At 40.9% G+C, this 17,423-nt stretch overlaps 1 protein-coding gene across 1 annotated transcript in view; it reads right to left on the reverse strand.

The window, feature by feature from the left end:
- Window positions 1–16,740, reverse strand: part of LOC131462852 (receptor-type tyrosine-protein phosphatase F) — a 159,946-nt gene extending 143,206 nt beyond the window's left edge. The window contains exon 1 of the mRNA XM_058634394.1: window positions 16,375–16,740. The gene's annotated coding sequence lies outside the window, so the exon portion shown is untranslated. The remainder of the gene's footprint in view (window positions 1–16,374) is intronic.
- Window positions 16,741–17,423: the final 683 nt, after the last annotated feature.

The raw sequence follows: 17,423 nt of genomic DNA on the forward strand, positions 1-17,423 counted from the left end.
CACACGGACGAGGGATTGTTTAATCTCACAGCTTTTCCTCTCTAATTTGGGTATGGGCAATTTGTCTGGTGCTCAACAGGCTTTATGGGATTTGCATTCACTACATATTTAGATATATTCAGAGGAGACAAAACGCTGCATATTATGATGTATGTTATTACAACTCACACTGATATATAGTATAACCACTCCATTACATGGTTGTGTTTGATAAATAGCTTATTGTTTCTACACTTCTTCATGATGACTATTTAAATGTGCATTATTTTTCAGCGGTGCAGTGAAAACATCAGTGAAAACATAAACATAGAGAGTTACAGTGGTTTAGGTCGTGTCCACATCCACCTTTGACAGTTTCATGGTGAGAAAGATTGTTGCCGCAGACACATGGTGGTCTTTGTATCTCCTATCACAGATAATATTTGGGCATCAAATGCAATAAACGCATCAGAGTGTTATTTTTCCATCAACCCTGGAAGCCAGGTGCATTTTTTGGTAGATTGCTGTTGTAAATTGAGATTTACAAGATAAAAACAACAGTTGATTATGGGTTCAGCTTCTTTAAAGTGAAAATGTTCTGGTTTCTTTGGACCTCTACGACGGCAAACTGCAGTAAACAGAGAACAATGGAGGAAAATAATCGACACAACAATCAATAAGGAAAACATGTTGTTTGTGAAAAACCCAAGTAGTCCATTACAATCCTGACAATGTGAACTGGTGATCTGTCAGGCACATTGCTTTCAGCTGCCTGACCACAACTCATTTCAAGACCGGCGTGCTCATGAGTGGACAACATGGACAGGAAGTCATTTGCTGTTTAAACAGCATGGCTGTTAAAAGGGGAACATGTAGAAAAACACAATTTCATCTGTAAATAATGAGATTATTATAGATGAGAAGGTTTGAATTGTTCCTTTGCTCGTCTATGACAGTAAACGTCTCCAACAACTAACCAATTCATGAAAATAGTCCTTGGTTGCAGCCCTGGTTCCATAACCCACTCCGTTCTGACTGGCATGACAGATTAAGAATAAGACAAAGTAGTTTTCATGACCAAAGCCAATGGCTAGTAAATCCAGTAATGAGTTTCCCCGAGAGCACATGAATGCACCACACCTCATCCCAAGTGTCAGCCCCCACACAGACTACTGAATCAAAGTGAATAATCGCAGAATGAGCACATATTAGAAAGGGTTTAAAACAAAAACACCAGCGCCATCTTTGAGCGCCGTTATAAAAGATGCAGGAACGCAGAAGAAGCAACAATGAATTTATCATCGTGTAGCCTAAGGTTCTCTGCAACACCATGGAGGGATACTCTCAGCAGAAATGTTGAGAACTATATGCAACTCTGCACATCCCAATAAATAATGCAATACCGTGTTTCTCCAGTCACAGGAAATGCTCAGCATATCTATAGAAAACACAAATGATTGTGCTGAACAGCCTGATATAATCTAATATTGGATGTAATTACCTGCTAAAATTCCATTATTGAAAAAATAATACGCTGATAATTCGATTTTCCAGTAAATTCTGGGATCATTTAGTCGTCCTGCGCTCCCACAATCCAAAACAGATGCTTGTCCAACCAAATCTCTGACATACGCGCTCCCCTGTGGAGACACATGGTTTTTACCTCGACACGCCAGCGTATGTTAAAGCTGAAAACCAACAACGGGTTGATCTGATTTCACAACCACTTATTCTGACAGTCACACTGGCTGCTGATATTTATGTTGTCACGCGTCCAAAGCAACACATGCTGTATATGTATGAACCCAGATGGAGCGGACATGTTGTTGACAAACATTTACTGACTAAAAAACAACAACATTCCTGCAGATGAAAGCCGAAGCGAGCCAGATAATTGGGTAAAGTCAAAGGGCACGGCCTTTTCACCAGGGGAAAATAAATCCATTGATGTGACCAACCCAATTAAGTTTTTAATGCACATTAGGTGCTGATTACAAAACAAGCACTAACATTTTTGCTGCCCTAATTTAGTTAGAACAAAGTCAATCCCTGTTTGAAGCTTGTGCTCATCTGCTACCACCACAGGTCAGGCTGTCTCTCATCCACTCGTGTCTTCCCTCCAGAGGCTCATGGGTGGAAACATAAATGCTTTTTAAAATGTAAATGAGCCACTGAATAATGAGTATGCAGATGATCACACATGTTTTTGTTTGCTTATCTCTCTTATTAATTTAAGGGACTTGTCTGTTAGTTATTTGGATTTCTCTAATTCACTGAACCACGAGATATGGAACGTTTCTGTTTCTGAGACCATGTTAGCGTTCATGACTCATGACTCATGACGTTTCCCTACAATCACAAATGGACTTCGGCTCAGACTGCTCCAGACAACTGACATTTCCTGTGTGGTGAGATAGTCACGAGCTGGGATCAGGGCCAATCCAGCCATTTTTGGACGGATCAATAATGGCTACATAAAACACACACACACACCCATTTCCAACCCTCTACAGTACAACAACTGTCAACTGTCAAAAACACATTATCCGGTGCCTGATTAAAAAAAGAAAGAAAAGCGTTGTAATAATTACTAATGTTCTGGTGAGCAGTAGAGCTGCTTTGAGGAGGAAGTGTTGCTTTGCCCCAATTTGGTCTTTCAGTGTTTAACTGATTTATTTTTCTAAATCATCATTCATTCAACTTTTATTTTAGCACCAATGAGAAGGCAGACAAAACTGCCACAGCTGTTAGACTGACGGTCAGAACCAGAACAAACCATAGGTTTATTGTGGACGTAATGGAAAGTAGACAAACATGTTTGCTGCTTCATGCCGGGATCAGACGACATGAATTCATGGCGATTTGCAAGCAATTTAGTTTCCAGTACCTTGAACAAGACACGGCAAGAATCTTTATTATCAACTGTGATTGTCTGATCCCAGCATTAGTGAAACTAAACCCACTTTGACCATAATATATTACATATAATACACGGAAATTGGACTGATCAAGATAAAGGGTAAAACATCTGAGAAGTGTAATAATAATGCAATTAAAAACGCAGTCACATGTTTGCTTCATGACGGCAGCGTCAAAGTTTGGATTCATTTTCTTTTACCAACTGCAAACCAACCAACTCGTCACCAAAGACTGTGACTTTTGAATCTGACATTATGCAAAGTTCGTGTTTAAGCTGCCGCTATTTGTCTCCTATTAAATTGCAGCCAAATGAAACTGTTACCCTTTCAACTGTTTGGATGCTGTTTATTATCTACTTTCTACGATCAAAGGTTTACTTCAGAAACAGTCACTTACTTACAACTGCAATTCATTTTTCAATTAAAATAATCTTATTTTCCAACTAGCTGGGCTTTACTCTGATGTATGTTTGTTTGCTTTGGCAGATAAAACATGGCTGCACATTTCAGATCAGATCCTAGTGCTGCGACTTTGTGCAGGTATGAGAGCGGAGATAAGACTCGCAGGAAGCCAGAGCAGGAAAGAGATTCTTGGCGACGCAGCTGCACATAAGTGTACGTCTCGTCATTAAGCAACCGCACTTTGATTTACCTCGTGTTTTCATAAGAATAGAAAACAAAGCGTGGTGTAATGCCAGTCACAATGACATGCTCGGTAAACGCTGTTAATACAAAGACTGATTATATTTTCCCACAAACTAAAACCGCCTTCTATGTTTGTGTAGTTTCTGGCTCACAGCAGGTTTCCTGCTTTTCACTTCAAAACCACGTCTTTGAAACTTTGTAAATCTTGACATTTGCCTCGATTTTTTTTCGGGCTTTCAAACATGAGAGGCAATCATGAATCCGACTATCAATGCAACCCTGCATCTACTTTGAAGAGAAATCACTGAAAACAGAATTGGAAAAAAGAGTTCATTGAAATGATATTATTCCAAAATTCTTGAATACACTTGAAAATCACTGAATAAATGCACTTTTCATGCCAAATATTACTTCACTTGCAAACTGGCTTTTTATTATCTCCAAATGACCATGCTCAAGGGCAAAAATAGTCATGATTACATCAGTTGGAAAATAATCAATTACTAAACAAATTGCCCAATATTTTGACAATTGATTAATCTATCTGTGTTTTCCTTGGGAGAGACACGTTGGTCCTGACAGCAGCGTGTGAATTAGGACTGGGTACCGAACTTTGGTTCTTTTATGGTACCGACCGAAATGCTTCGATACTACCCGGTATCGAAACACACCTTGTTTTTCAGTCCTAAGTTTCGGTACCTACGGAGTTAATCACGTGATCAACATCTGATCATGTTATTGTTATGTTTTGTGCTCTAATGTTAAACAGGGAGATAATAAGACATTGATTTTACCTCTGTTTTATTTTCACCACTTTTGTTGTTATTTTTTTGAGTTTAAGGATGGATGTGTACCATAATGTGTAATGTAATTTTCTTTTTTAGAAATTCTATTATAAAACTGGTATCGAAAAAAGGATCGATCAGGAACCGGTATCAAAATGAAGGTATTGGTACCGGTATCGAAAATGTTTGATTGATACCCTAGTGTGAATAGGTCTGAAAGATGAGTGATAGAAAAACACACTGTATCAAAGTGTGAGTGAATGGGTGTGAATGGCAAAACTGTAACGTAAAGCAGCTTTGAGTGTTCATCAAGAGTAGAGATGTGTTATATAAATACAGACCATTTACCATGTTATGTGCAGAAAAACATACGGCTTGTTGTTTCTCTACTCCATTTATTTCCATACAAGACTTGAAAAAAGGATTAACCACTGCCTGGGAGTTCTCAGGTCTAAATCACATGAGATGATTTAGTACAGGAGCAAAACAAGAGGGGAGAAAAAGGCTAAATAAGCTAATCAACATGCAAAGGCAGGAAACCCAGTGAGTCGTCTGAATAATGATACGCATCACACGTAGCCTTTCAATAATAATCCACTTCAAAGTTCACCATTAAGAGTCATTAACATCTATCTCAGGAAAGGTGATTTCCTGACGGTGGCACATGAGGTTCAGAAGGAGGCGGACAGCATGTACAGGCACCATGCAGAGACCTGTAAGACCTGTGAGACCTGAAGACTTCACATGTCACTCATTAAAACCCGACAACTGCAGCTAATCCCCCCGACAGTTCCTGAGGCTGCTCGGAGCGAGAGGACGTGGATTTCCTCTGTGCCTCTGTGTAGATCTTACATAACGGTGGCGAGATGGAACTGGGACTAACGGGTCGGACTGCAATACCAGAAGCAGGTGATGTTGGGTAAAACATTCTCTGTCCGTTTGCATTTGAAACGCTCCACCAAGTCAGTCAAAACTGGTTTGTGCAGCCTGAATTCTACGCCCCCCTTGTTCTGAAAGAACCGGTCGACGTGTCTGTGGACAACGAGCTCAGCACAATCACAGGAGATCATGTTTGATGTGAAAACACGCTGCTTATTCCACCGTCGTCATTATTGCTTCCACTCTGTCATGTAGTAATCCTAGCTGACTTAATAATGACGCTAATAAATGCTTGTGTGAAGCAAACTGTAAGACCATCTAACGCACGTGGGAATCAGGCAGGAGTTAAAAAAAGGACTCAAAACCTTCTCAGAGGAGCTCAGTGACATTGTTTGCCATGTTAATTGGAGGCTTCTGAATCATTTCGAGAGACTAAAGCTATTTCAAACATTTTCAGTTTACTCTGTCAATTAATTATCCCAGATATTCTAAGCCACATTACCTGACTGAGAGCAGACAGTCTGGGAGCTGCTGGGACGCTCCACAGCTCAGACATGGATATAAAGCTTATTAAGGAGGAAGACACAGAGCAATCAGCAGCCTTTCCTAGTATTTGTCAATCTAACAGGGCTTCACCATGTCCCACTATCTCTGAGAGAACACTTTTATTCTTCAGATTCAAGACTAAAAAGGAATAATACTCAGGAAGCAGTTCCTATTCTTCAGACAGCAGTTCTACCTCTAGTCAAGGATAAGGTCCATATCTATATAGAGACTTTGACAGAGAAAGATAAAAGGTAGAACAAAGCCTTATCCTTGGGCCTGACATATTAAGAACAATAGCTTGGTGTTTTTTTCACTTTGCAACTTTGCCGTCATTAATCCAAGTCTTTCTTTTCCCCCAAAATCCACATCCAGAATAAAGTTGCAGTGATGACGCACAGATTGTGAGCTGTGAACCCAGGAGGTGCGAGTACACATGCGGGTTAGTGTGCACGTTCGGGCGTGCAGCGGTGGGCGGGGCTCAAACCTATGCTTGGAAAGGGAACCTAACTGTTCAGCACATCTTGAGCAATAAATCAGCTCCTTGGTCAACCTGGCCAAGAGCATTTTCAAACCCATTTGCAGAAGATAATGCCAGCTATTCCTCCCAGCCCCAGGGACAGGAGAGCCAGCCTCATGAATCATTGCCCTTTTAGAGGAACTGCAGCATGGACATCACCTTGCTGCGTCCATAGGGTACTCTTGACTCTTTCTGGTGGGCAGAACAAAGGCGTACGGTCTAAAGGACTATGACTAAAGACATCCAAAAAGCAACTTATTAAGTGCAGCAGGCCGCCAATAACTTGTGTGTGGCTGTAACAGTGTCACCTCTGCGGCAGATGTAATTAATCTGCAGGTTATGAATACAACATTTCCAAACACCTGAAAGGAAAGTACTTTATTTCAGAGCCCAAAGGAAGAGCATCCTTAATAAGTCAGGATTTTGCAGGGAATCAGTCAATTTTACTGACAGACTACAGGGAGGTGTGATCCTGTGAGTTGATGGATGAATGCTAGGACCATATCATACTTTACAGACAGCAAGTATAACTCTCTGGTGTTACACGGGGACAAGACACATGTTTGGATAGTAGCAGAAATAACAGGAGTGATCTATCTCTGCTGGGGTGTCTCTTTGCCACCTGTTCACCACAAATGACGAACGGTGCCGTCACACCACACGAGACAGTGACAACATTACATACTAAGTCACTGTAAAGGCTTGTTGTCAGGGTCTTTATTATCATTATTATAATTATTAATAAACTATAAATAACAGCAAACTGTGTGTGTGGAAGCTGTATATATATATGAACTGACAAAAATCAACAAATAATCACACATAACCCCGCCCCCCAGAAAAACCCCAATAACAATTAAACCCAACGCTTTCTTGTTTGTTTTGCTCCTTTTATTCCTTTTCTTATTTTTCGTCCCCATCACAACATTGCTGTGGTTTGTCTTGTTTTGTTCTGTGTCTTGTACACAAATGCCACGTTTTCCTGTCACATTTCTGTGTATATGTGTGCAATAATGAAATTTAATAAAATAACAAGAGTGGACAAGATATTAAAGATTTGTATTGTTTCTTTATGTAAGCTCTAAAACAACTAGCTTACTTCACCGACTCCACAAATGTAAGACTATTCTGCATAACAAAAAAATGTGTTTGTAACCATGAAGCACTGGATTGGAACTTGTTATTAACTCATTATTACCATGAGCTAAAAATAAATACATATTAAGTTTTATACAATCATTAAATTCAAAATTCCTGGAGACTATAAATGACTGTGTGACCAGGATTTCCTAAGGTGTTTAGTGATATGTTTAACACCTCAGCATTTATTACTGATTCTTGCTTCTGAAGGGAAATGTAAAACATGATTTCAGAAAACTTGAATAATCCAAATCCTAAATTTATGAATCAGTGTAGTAATTAGGTGTCATCCTATAAAAGCATGTGCACATTCACGTTTCATATTTATGTTTATGTTTACGGCAACATATGTATTTTATTTTAATAAAACACCACCAGCAATAAAATGCTCCAATTTAGCTGATGCTGATGATATACAGCATGAGCTATTTTAATGACTGTTCTTTGTTTATTCATCTGTCCCAATAAAACATTCAAAACAAAATGTATATCTTTACAAAGAGGAAGTAGCACATTCCTACATGTGCTGTGACAGAAAACCAAAACATGGAAAACAGCCATTTATCCAGTGTCCATTGACATTAACCATACAATAAATTCCATTTATAACAGTTTGAGCCAAAGTCGATTTCCGCCCTTCCACCACTACAGCCACTCCACGACCTCATGCTGTGATTTTCCATTACTTTCTGACTACAGTCGAGAATATTGGACATAATTGCAACTATGCTACTATAAGAGCAACTATGTATTGCGTAATTTATATTATTAGCCCACACACACACACACACACACACACACACACAAACACAAAAGTTTAATCAATGTGTGTTCATTCATTCTCTGTCATTCACAGATATGAGAGTGGAACAGTAAAACTGCCCTGATGGAGAGTAATATGGATTTCAGCCTTATCTATTGGCTATTCTCACTTAAATAATATTAGTATTTTCTGAAGGTAATATCTGAAAGCTTGAGAAACAAGCACTGGAGTATGACTGTGTCTATTTTGAGGAAAGATATGAAGCCTAAACATATAAAGGATAATACCACACAAACTAACTGAAGTAATCATGATCTCCTACCACTACTATTATTACTCTTAAATACGATGATGAGCCCATGTTCAATCAATCAGAATAAAACTCACATGGACGTGATCACAGAGAGGTTTCTTCTCATTCTGTGGAAACACAAGCTGCAGCTCAGAGGCTACATTGTTTCCAGTTAGGTAGCCTCACGCTAAAACCTTTAAAGACGTTGTTGCTATTTAAGACTAGTTGTGTGAACAGCACTCCTTTAAACCTTCCTCGCCCCAAAAATCAATCACTGAATGATTGTATTACTAGGCTTTATTAGAGTCACTCGTCCAATGGTGAGCACTGTGAAACCAGCACTCTTTTAAGCCTTAAATCTGTCACAGAATTATTGCATTACATGGCATTATTGGAGTCACTCGTCTTCACTTGCGTCATATATTTGGGTCTAATCAAATCACGACATCTTGGAAAAACATCGGCAACACAAGCTGTGAAGGCTTTCAGGCTTTGAGCAAAGGCCACAGGCCAAGACAGTGTTTGGACAGAAGGAGCAACGTCTCCTTTAAGCTTTTATGAAACTGTGTCATAGAAAAAAAGGGAATGAAATCTTCAGGCTTTATCAAGTGTGCCATATTTATTTACTGTTCTTACTTATTTATTGCTTGGTCGTGCACTCTGCTGTGACATGATGACATGCTGTCAGCACTAATGGTCTCTTGATGGCATCACGTCTCTGACAACACAGTAGGTGCTCAGGGCCAAGGCCATCGGTAGTCCTCCATGGACACAGAGCCATCAACTCTGTCCCCCACAAGCAAGAGTCCAACCCCGCTCCCTAAAATCATATATATCTGCCACACCAGCAGGACACAATCCTGCCATTTAACCCTCACGACATGGGCAGTTATTTTGCTTAAAGCTGAATTTACGCGGCCAAACTGCCTTTACCACTTCCATTAGCACAAAAAAGCCACCTGATGGAATGTCCTGACAAGATGTAGTGACGCCGATCTCTAATCCTTTTCAGCCAGTCTGGTTTTATCACCTGAAAGTGCATACGCAAGATCTGTCTGTGTGCTTGTGCAGCCGTATTCTCGCCAAAGTGGGTAATGGCTTGGACAGAGATTCCCTCGAGTAAAGGAGGTTTTTAGAGAAGAAGAAAGAAAAAAAACATGCAGGGAAAAGCTACACAGGCTGAAATCCTCAACTCACACATGCAAAAATTCCCTAATTTCTTCAAACATACAGTATGCTCGTAGTATATAACTGTTAACCATCGGGAATACAGGTCAAACTGTGTGGAAACGGGTTCTTTTTTCCATTGCACTCGATGTTTAATCTACATAACCTATGCAAATGTGTCATTTTTCTTTCATTTTGAAACACGGAATGCATGACATTTAAATCTAGCCTGATAAGACGGCCGACTGTTTGACCTTCATGTAATGGTCTACATCAAGTCTGTGTGTGTGTGTGTGTGCGTGCGTGTGTTCTAATTAGATGAGAAACTGGAAAGAATAGGTTGACAGTGACAGGGATAATGAATGATGCTGGTCTGTGGCTCCATTTGTCCCCGTCGTGTGCGTCTGAAATGAAAGAGTGCGTCATCTGTGTGCTTGTGCTGACTGGACAAATGCATGGCGAAGGCACCACGGTCCGACACGCATGTCACATGTTCCATCCTGTCAACCCGCTGCTAGATCTGCCAATACGCATGGTGGGATAAAGCTGTCTACTCTGCCATAAGCCAGGACAAGCATCCATACAGAATCTATATTAGAATCATAAAGGAAACATTCATTCACACACATAAGACAACTGTGGAGGACAGGAAGCCATTTGGGCTCTAATGATTCATAAAATTCACAGTTGGATTTGGTGCATTACAGCTTTACAGCGGCATCCTATTTTCATACATTTTCAGCATTGCAAAAAAAAAAAAGACCTAGTATCAGTCTCAACATTTGTGTTTTTTTAATTTATGAAAGTTATAAAGAATAATATTTGAGAGCAGGAAATTCAACAGTGAACTTTTTGTCCCGTTTCAAGTGGTTTCTCAGCAGAATGACACAAAAGAACAGCAGGGTTTTCCAATGTAACAAAAGCAACCCAACAAAGAGTCAGAACTGAGCCATCACACCACTTTAATGTTGAACAGTCAAACGCTGGATTCATCCGATTTAACATTATCACTGAGTGAGTAAGGCTACGAACACGCTATCAGTCCACAAAGACTCAGGATAAAGCATTAAGATTTATTTATGCTGTCAACAACCTTAAGGTCAGGACAATTTAATGATTTTTCCAACACGTGAGGCCGTTACCAGCAATTTATCAACTGATACGGTGGAATATTTACAATGCAATAATATATCATTCAGCAGCAAAGTTGGCAACAGAAAATATTTGGTATTTTGGCTTCATGTGTAATCAATTATTCAAAATGTGCATTTATCACTTGAATGAATTCAGCAGTTGTGTCAGCTCTACAGTGGGCAAATATAAAAGCGTATTACCTTGATGAGAATCTTTTCCCACACTACCCACATGCAGGCATGTCATGAGTAAGCACCTAACTCATCAAGCACCCGCGAACCTGTAATTACTATGTTTGGACAAAAACAACCATTTATTTTCACATGGCTGAGCCAGCAATGCCACTGGTGTCACTGCCCCTTTTCTAAACACGCTGTTATTGATATTTAACAATTCCAGTAGCTGTAATCACTAATGGCATAACAATAACAATCATAGGAGATAATAAGCACAGCTGCAGTTAGCACGGAATGAAATAATAAAAAAAAAGTATCTGAATATGAGGGAACACGGGGGAAAACCTTAAAGCTGTTCACTTGAACATGTTTGGAGCTTTAAGGCTTTAACGAGACGGCCTCTATGGTGAGAATGCAAAGCCTTCTCGTGCCATCTGAGATAACACGGACGGCAGATGAATAGCAACAGTTCATACGTCCACAACAGACTTCGTGATAACTAAACCAGTGGAAGGCTAACTGCACATTCTGTCTATGATATTCCACAATTGTCTGAAAGTTTCTTTTCACACATAAAACAAACTGTGAAAAGAGCCGTGTTTGAGCTGTTGCCATAAAATAAACTGAAGACTTGAAATGACGGATTTCTATAGTGTGACTAGAACAATCCCAAATTAATTGAGCAAACATGGATTCCTTTCATTATGTTGACAATGATATTTTCTCTAAAGCACATAGAAAACCATCTTCACCAAACAACTGTCGCTGGAACCTGAAAAAATTAACCAAACTAAAAAATGTAAAAATGAACACCACTAAGGGTCACAACAAACACATGTCTCTATTCTTAAGATTGTATTACACAGATTTATTAACAGAATGGCCGTTAAACCAGCACTGCTCAGGCACAGCTCTGGCACAGTTTCACACTGAAAATAAATTGATTTAGACCCATAAAAGTTGGTTCCAATCAGGAACTGGGAACAATTTTCTGAACTAACAGAAGGAAAGCTCACAGAAGCTCAGTGTAATCCACCATGTTGCCACTGTCTGGTTTACTTTGGCTCATGTTGTGCAAAGGGCAATGCCAATCCTTGATAACATAGGGTGGTGACACTTGTGTGAATATGGTTGGGTTGAATAAAGCTGTGTTTCCACCTAGTGGAATGGTTTGGTACAGTATGTTTTTCTTCTTCCTTTTGTTCTTATTAGGAATGGTTCCAAAATAGGCTCCAACCATTCCATTGTTGGCATCCTTCCCTTGGGGTACCAGAGTAAAATGGTACGGTAAGGTCAGCTGCTTGCCAGTGTGAATGTGCGGTACAGTATGGTAAGGTCCAAATCAATTATCTGTAATTAGGCTTTTATTGTGACACAACTGCAGCTACTGTTCTGTTTTGGTCATTGAACGTGGCATAAACAGAATATTGACATCCTAAAAAAAATCAGCCATCAAACTCAAACATCCTTCATTTGCTAGTATTAACACATTTATGCTAAACAAGTGGCCCATTGTGTTCTTTATCTGTTGTCTCTGTAATGAGTTGCGTCTTTTCTTAAGGCTTAAGTGGCAAAAATGTAATTAAAGCTGTTTGCTCCATTCCATTCCATAAATGTTGACAGAGAAGTAGAAGTAGAAAAATGTCCCAAGCTGGCAGTAATTTGCCAGAGCCAATTTCCATGGAATTTGGACCATGGAACTAATTCACATGTACTGCCTGAGGAAACCAAAACTCAGAAAAGGTTGCATAATTCAAAGCAGAAGGACATCTATATCTAGGAGGTCCTTCTGCTTAAATTAAAAACATGTGGACTTATTAACTTAACACTTGACCTTTGACTTTCATCCAGATTCACTCGTTCACTCAGCAGCACTAACACACTTTGAAGTAGAAACAACAAATCACATAAGAAAAGGGCTAAAAATAGGCCTTGCTTTAACGTAGGCCATGTTTAGGCTGTGTCTGTTTCCACTTTGCCCATTGCAGGGTTGTCCTATAAAACACTGGTGTAAATGGTTTATAATGCCACCAGTGGACTCTGAAATGAGAGACCTGGTTTCAATCAGCAGTCAAATTGCTCCTACATTACCCTCGTAGACAGAATAGTAAATCACTCTTTGCCTCTGTGCTGCTGACGTTAAGCAACAAGCATTGTTAAAAATCTGCCAAGCGTGTTACTAAGAGCACCCAGTCTCTATGTGGGGATGGTAAACAGGACAAAAGATGTTGCTGGAGGCAACATAAAGAAAAGAGTAAACATCCTGATGTCGAAGCAGAAATCCATATTCTCAGTAGCACGATGTACATTTTGAATCTGGCCTGAATTTCAGCCGTGACTTTTGCCTATAGCCAGGGTCCTTTAGTCCCTGTGCCAAAAGGCCCCATCAAACCAGTTTGAACCAGTTCTTTTTGGTTAAAAAGAGTTCTGGTTTCCCCGTGCCAACGCCCTGACAGTGGGCCAGTGTGAGGCATCTCACAGCAGTTATAATCCCCTATAAACTCGAGAAACATTGATCCCGCCCACCACAGACCAACACACCATGGACAAAACCTCTCATTAGAACTCCAAGGCCCTGAAATTACCAACATTTTTCCCATATGGAAAGCATGAGAAAGCATCAGCTGGGAGAGGGTTGTGCCGAGTGGTTTTTCAGTGTGTGGCCACAGAGGAGCTGGAGCTCTTTAACAGTGCCATTCAGATTGGACCCTTCCAGGGAGTGCTGGCACATGACGAGGCTGAGGCAGATGCTCTGGCTGCCAGCCCTGAACCTTCCACGCTAGGAAATACTCCACACAAATATCTGAACATACACATGAACACATAGGTCAGGGATGAGGCCAGGTCAACTGAGCGATAGATAGATAGATAGATAGATAGATAGATAGATAGATAGATAGATAGATAGATAGATAGATAGATAGAACAGCAAATCTATTTGGTTGTGTTTGCTGACAACTTTTCTATGTGCTTTGATTTGCCCCCAGGGGTCAAATTACGTCCCTTAAAACTGCGCTCAAGTCGCTTCATTAGCCACAAGTTAAACCACAGTACAAACAGTACAAATGAGAAGGCTACACTGTACTTGTACACTGTCACTTCTGATGATACTGATGTTTCACATCTGTTGCTATGTAACCGATAGCTTTTACCTTTTCATACAGGTATATAGATTTATATGCCCAGCAGATGACATCACCGCTTAAAGGTCCAGGAACTCTTCAAACAGAAATACCACAAGAACTGGTGACTCAGGAAACAAAGGACAAAACACCTGCCCTGATCCACTGAAGGTCACCTTGTAATGCCTTGGGAATTCATGGAGATTAGGTCAACTAAATGAAATGTCTTCTCGTGAATCACTCTTGTTCTGAAGTGGTTTGAGTATAATAGGCTATAGTATATGTGGAAAATAAACATGAACTATAATCCTGGGTTTAAACAGCATCATTGAAAGTCGTCTGCTTTGCTTAAGAGATTTTCTCGTCTCCAATTATTAGCAACTCACATGTAAAATCCATGATGTTTGAGGCCTTTGACAGTCGTCACCTGGACGAGGACTTGGAGAATCACGACGCCCCTACAGTGTTGATGTGTTTCTAAATGCCTCGAGCACCTTGTTACAGTCGGAAACGCCATGGGCGAGCCACTGTTAGAATTACCAGTCATGACATTGCTCTACACGGTTGTGCGCAGACAAACAGCACAGCAACATGTCGACGGTTAAAAACAACACGGAACTATGAGGATGAAGGATTTACGACAGAAGTAGCAGTATTTGTACAGTGGCAGCCATCTTGGTGTTCCTGTTTAAGACGCCCCATGACCTCTGACTACAAATGGAACGCACCAATCATTATTTTACACTTAGTTTAGAGATGTTGTGCTTCCCTCTCTTCTCTTTCTAACTGAACATGAGTCCATTGCACTTGTTCAGATGTATCTTTTATCGATACACTAACATTCCCACATCCCTCACGTGATTTTTCAAAGGATTCCATTCGGGTTTTTATGCACAAATAACACAAAATAATGAAGTCCACAACGTCACTACAGCCGAAGGTTAGCGACACAAACATGCAGCGAGGCTTGGGCTTTATTTGCAGAAAGCCTCTGATGCAATTCCAAGAAACTAACGCACCCGTGTCATCCTGTTACAGTTGGGTCTTCTCATTGTGTCTGTGACAGCTCTAATCCGATTTGTGCATTGATAAAAGGATATGGCCATAAGGTTACTCCGGCATGTCACTCAATCCTGTCTTTAAATAAACCCCAACAGGGTTATGGGCTGGATGCAAAAACCTTCTTCACCATCCTTGTAGTCCAGATCTGTTCCACACCTCAAGAGGGATTGAGATTATTCATCACAGCGACACACCTGTCACAGAATGTGCTTCACAATGGAGTTCTATCATCGATGATTATTGGAATGTACGTTTGTGCTGCAGGGAGCAAAGTCATGACATCAAACCTGCTCTGCAGCCTGTGTGTTGATGCTGCTGCTGCTGATGCTGCTGCTGCTGCAGCATCAGAGGCAGGAGCGGTGGTTTCTGAGGGCAGATGAATGACACATACATCACAGGGGGTTCGTGCAGCTGACGGTCAAACAAGAACTCAAATACCTGCCTTTCTCTCTCTGGTACTGATAAATAAAGAAACAGCAAAGATTTCATATTTCCCCAGGGGTGTTCAGACACTGCTGACACACTCCTCCTCCTCCTCCTCCTCCTCCTCCTGCTGCTGCTGCTGCTGCTCATCAAGTCAAACAGTCAGGTTTGTAGGGAGGAAGCCACTAAGCACCTTATGGCACATTATTATAAATAAAAAAACCAGAAGGGAATTAAATCAAATTCAAAATAAAACAACAACAAATGGCTCATGTCCAGCACTGCTCTTATCTATTATTAATTCATGTGATATCCATCTCCACAGATTTGCTGCTTGATTGAAGCCTGAATCTGCAGCTGCGTCAATTTCCACACTGTACAAAGTGTCTGGACTCAGTTTGGCGCAAACTCTGCGCCAAACGCAAACACTTGAGAAATACAATAAGTGACCGAGACAAGTGTTCTCTCACTGTGTGTGTGTGTGTGTGTGTGTGCGTGCATTACAGTTAACGCGACGGCGGAGTGTATTCTCCGTGGACGTGTCGAGGCGAGTTATTAGCGTGATAAAAGTTGTAATTCAGAGTTAGCGCAAATAAACGCAGTGATAAAGTGTGTTCGTGGCTGCCTCGCGCACACGGAGCGGACTTGTAACACCTCAGCCGCGTCCCCGTGACACCGTCAAAAAAAAGCCTTTCCACGGCGTGTTTCCAGCTCCCACAGCAGCCGCGTCCATTTCACAAAGTTAGCTCAGAAAATAGAAAAATACACAATAATAATAACAAGAAGGAAGTTCAAGAGGGACAAGACGAGACAGCGGTGCACTTACTCAATCTCCTCTTTGTCACCGCCGTGGGCATTTCTCTCCTTCTCTCTCCGTGAACCACTACACGTCCAGTCCCGTCCAAAAAATCCACTTCATGTGATCCACAGACACGAGACACGAGACTCACAAACTGCTCCGACGGGAAAAAAGGAGACGAGGAAGGGCAGAAAAGATAGGAATCCACTGCCGGCGGAGGAACACGAGGTCCTGTCGTGGTCGAGCGGCCGCTGCCGTGGATACTGAATCTATTCGTGGCAGCTCAGGCTCCAGTGTCCGACGTCAGCTTCGCTCAGGCGCGCATCAGTGTGTCGCTGCTCGCGTGCGTACAGGCGGCACACAACATTCAAACATGTCAAATCATAATAATAATAATAATAACAATAATAACAATAATAATAACAATAATAATAATAATGATATAAAAAAGCTTGAATTATTGTCTCACTCCTGAAGTTGATGTGTGCGTGTACACAGTGCTGTGGAAAGTAAGGAGTAGTTACCGTCTCTCCCCACACAGTCACGCTTCTCCCTGCTTCTGTGCACAAAACAAACACATGTCGATGAGCAGGATTTTCGGATCCACTCGGCTATTCCCGCTGCTCTGTCCATTCATCCCTGCTCCTCAGGTCTTACTGTACCCTCTCACACACAGACGAGGAGCTAAACCCTGACAAGTATTAGAGGAAATCTCTCTGTTTACATTATGCACCTGCTGTTATTAAAAAAGACACATGTCTGCAAGTCTGTGCAGAACAGAGAGGATCTGACACTGAGGGGCTTTTAAAGATTTGTGCGGAAAATTTAATTAGTTGATGTGCAAGAAGGTCGTCCATTCACATCCCGGGTTTGGGTCTTTCTGTAAGCTCTAAAATGACTGTGAGTGTGACACTGAATGATTCTTCATCTCTATTAGGTCCTGTGATGGACAGATGACCAGTTCAGGCTGCACTCTAGAGCTGCAACTAACGATTATTTTCATAATCGATTAATAAAATATCATAAAACCATAAAAAATGTTTGTCAAACCTGGAAATGATGATGTTCTCAAATGT

This window comes from Solea solea, chromosome 1 (genome assembly GCF_958295425.1).
Source record: "Solea solea chromosome 1, fSolSol10.1, whole genome shotgun sequence".
NCBI lineage: Eukaryota > Metazoa > Chordata > Actinopteri > Pleuronectiformes > Soleidae > Solea > Solea solea.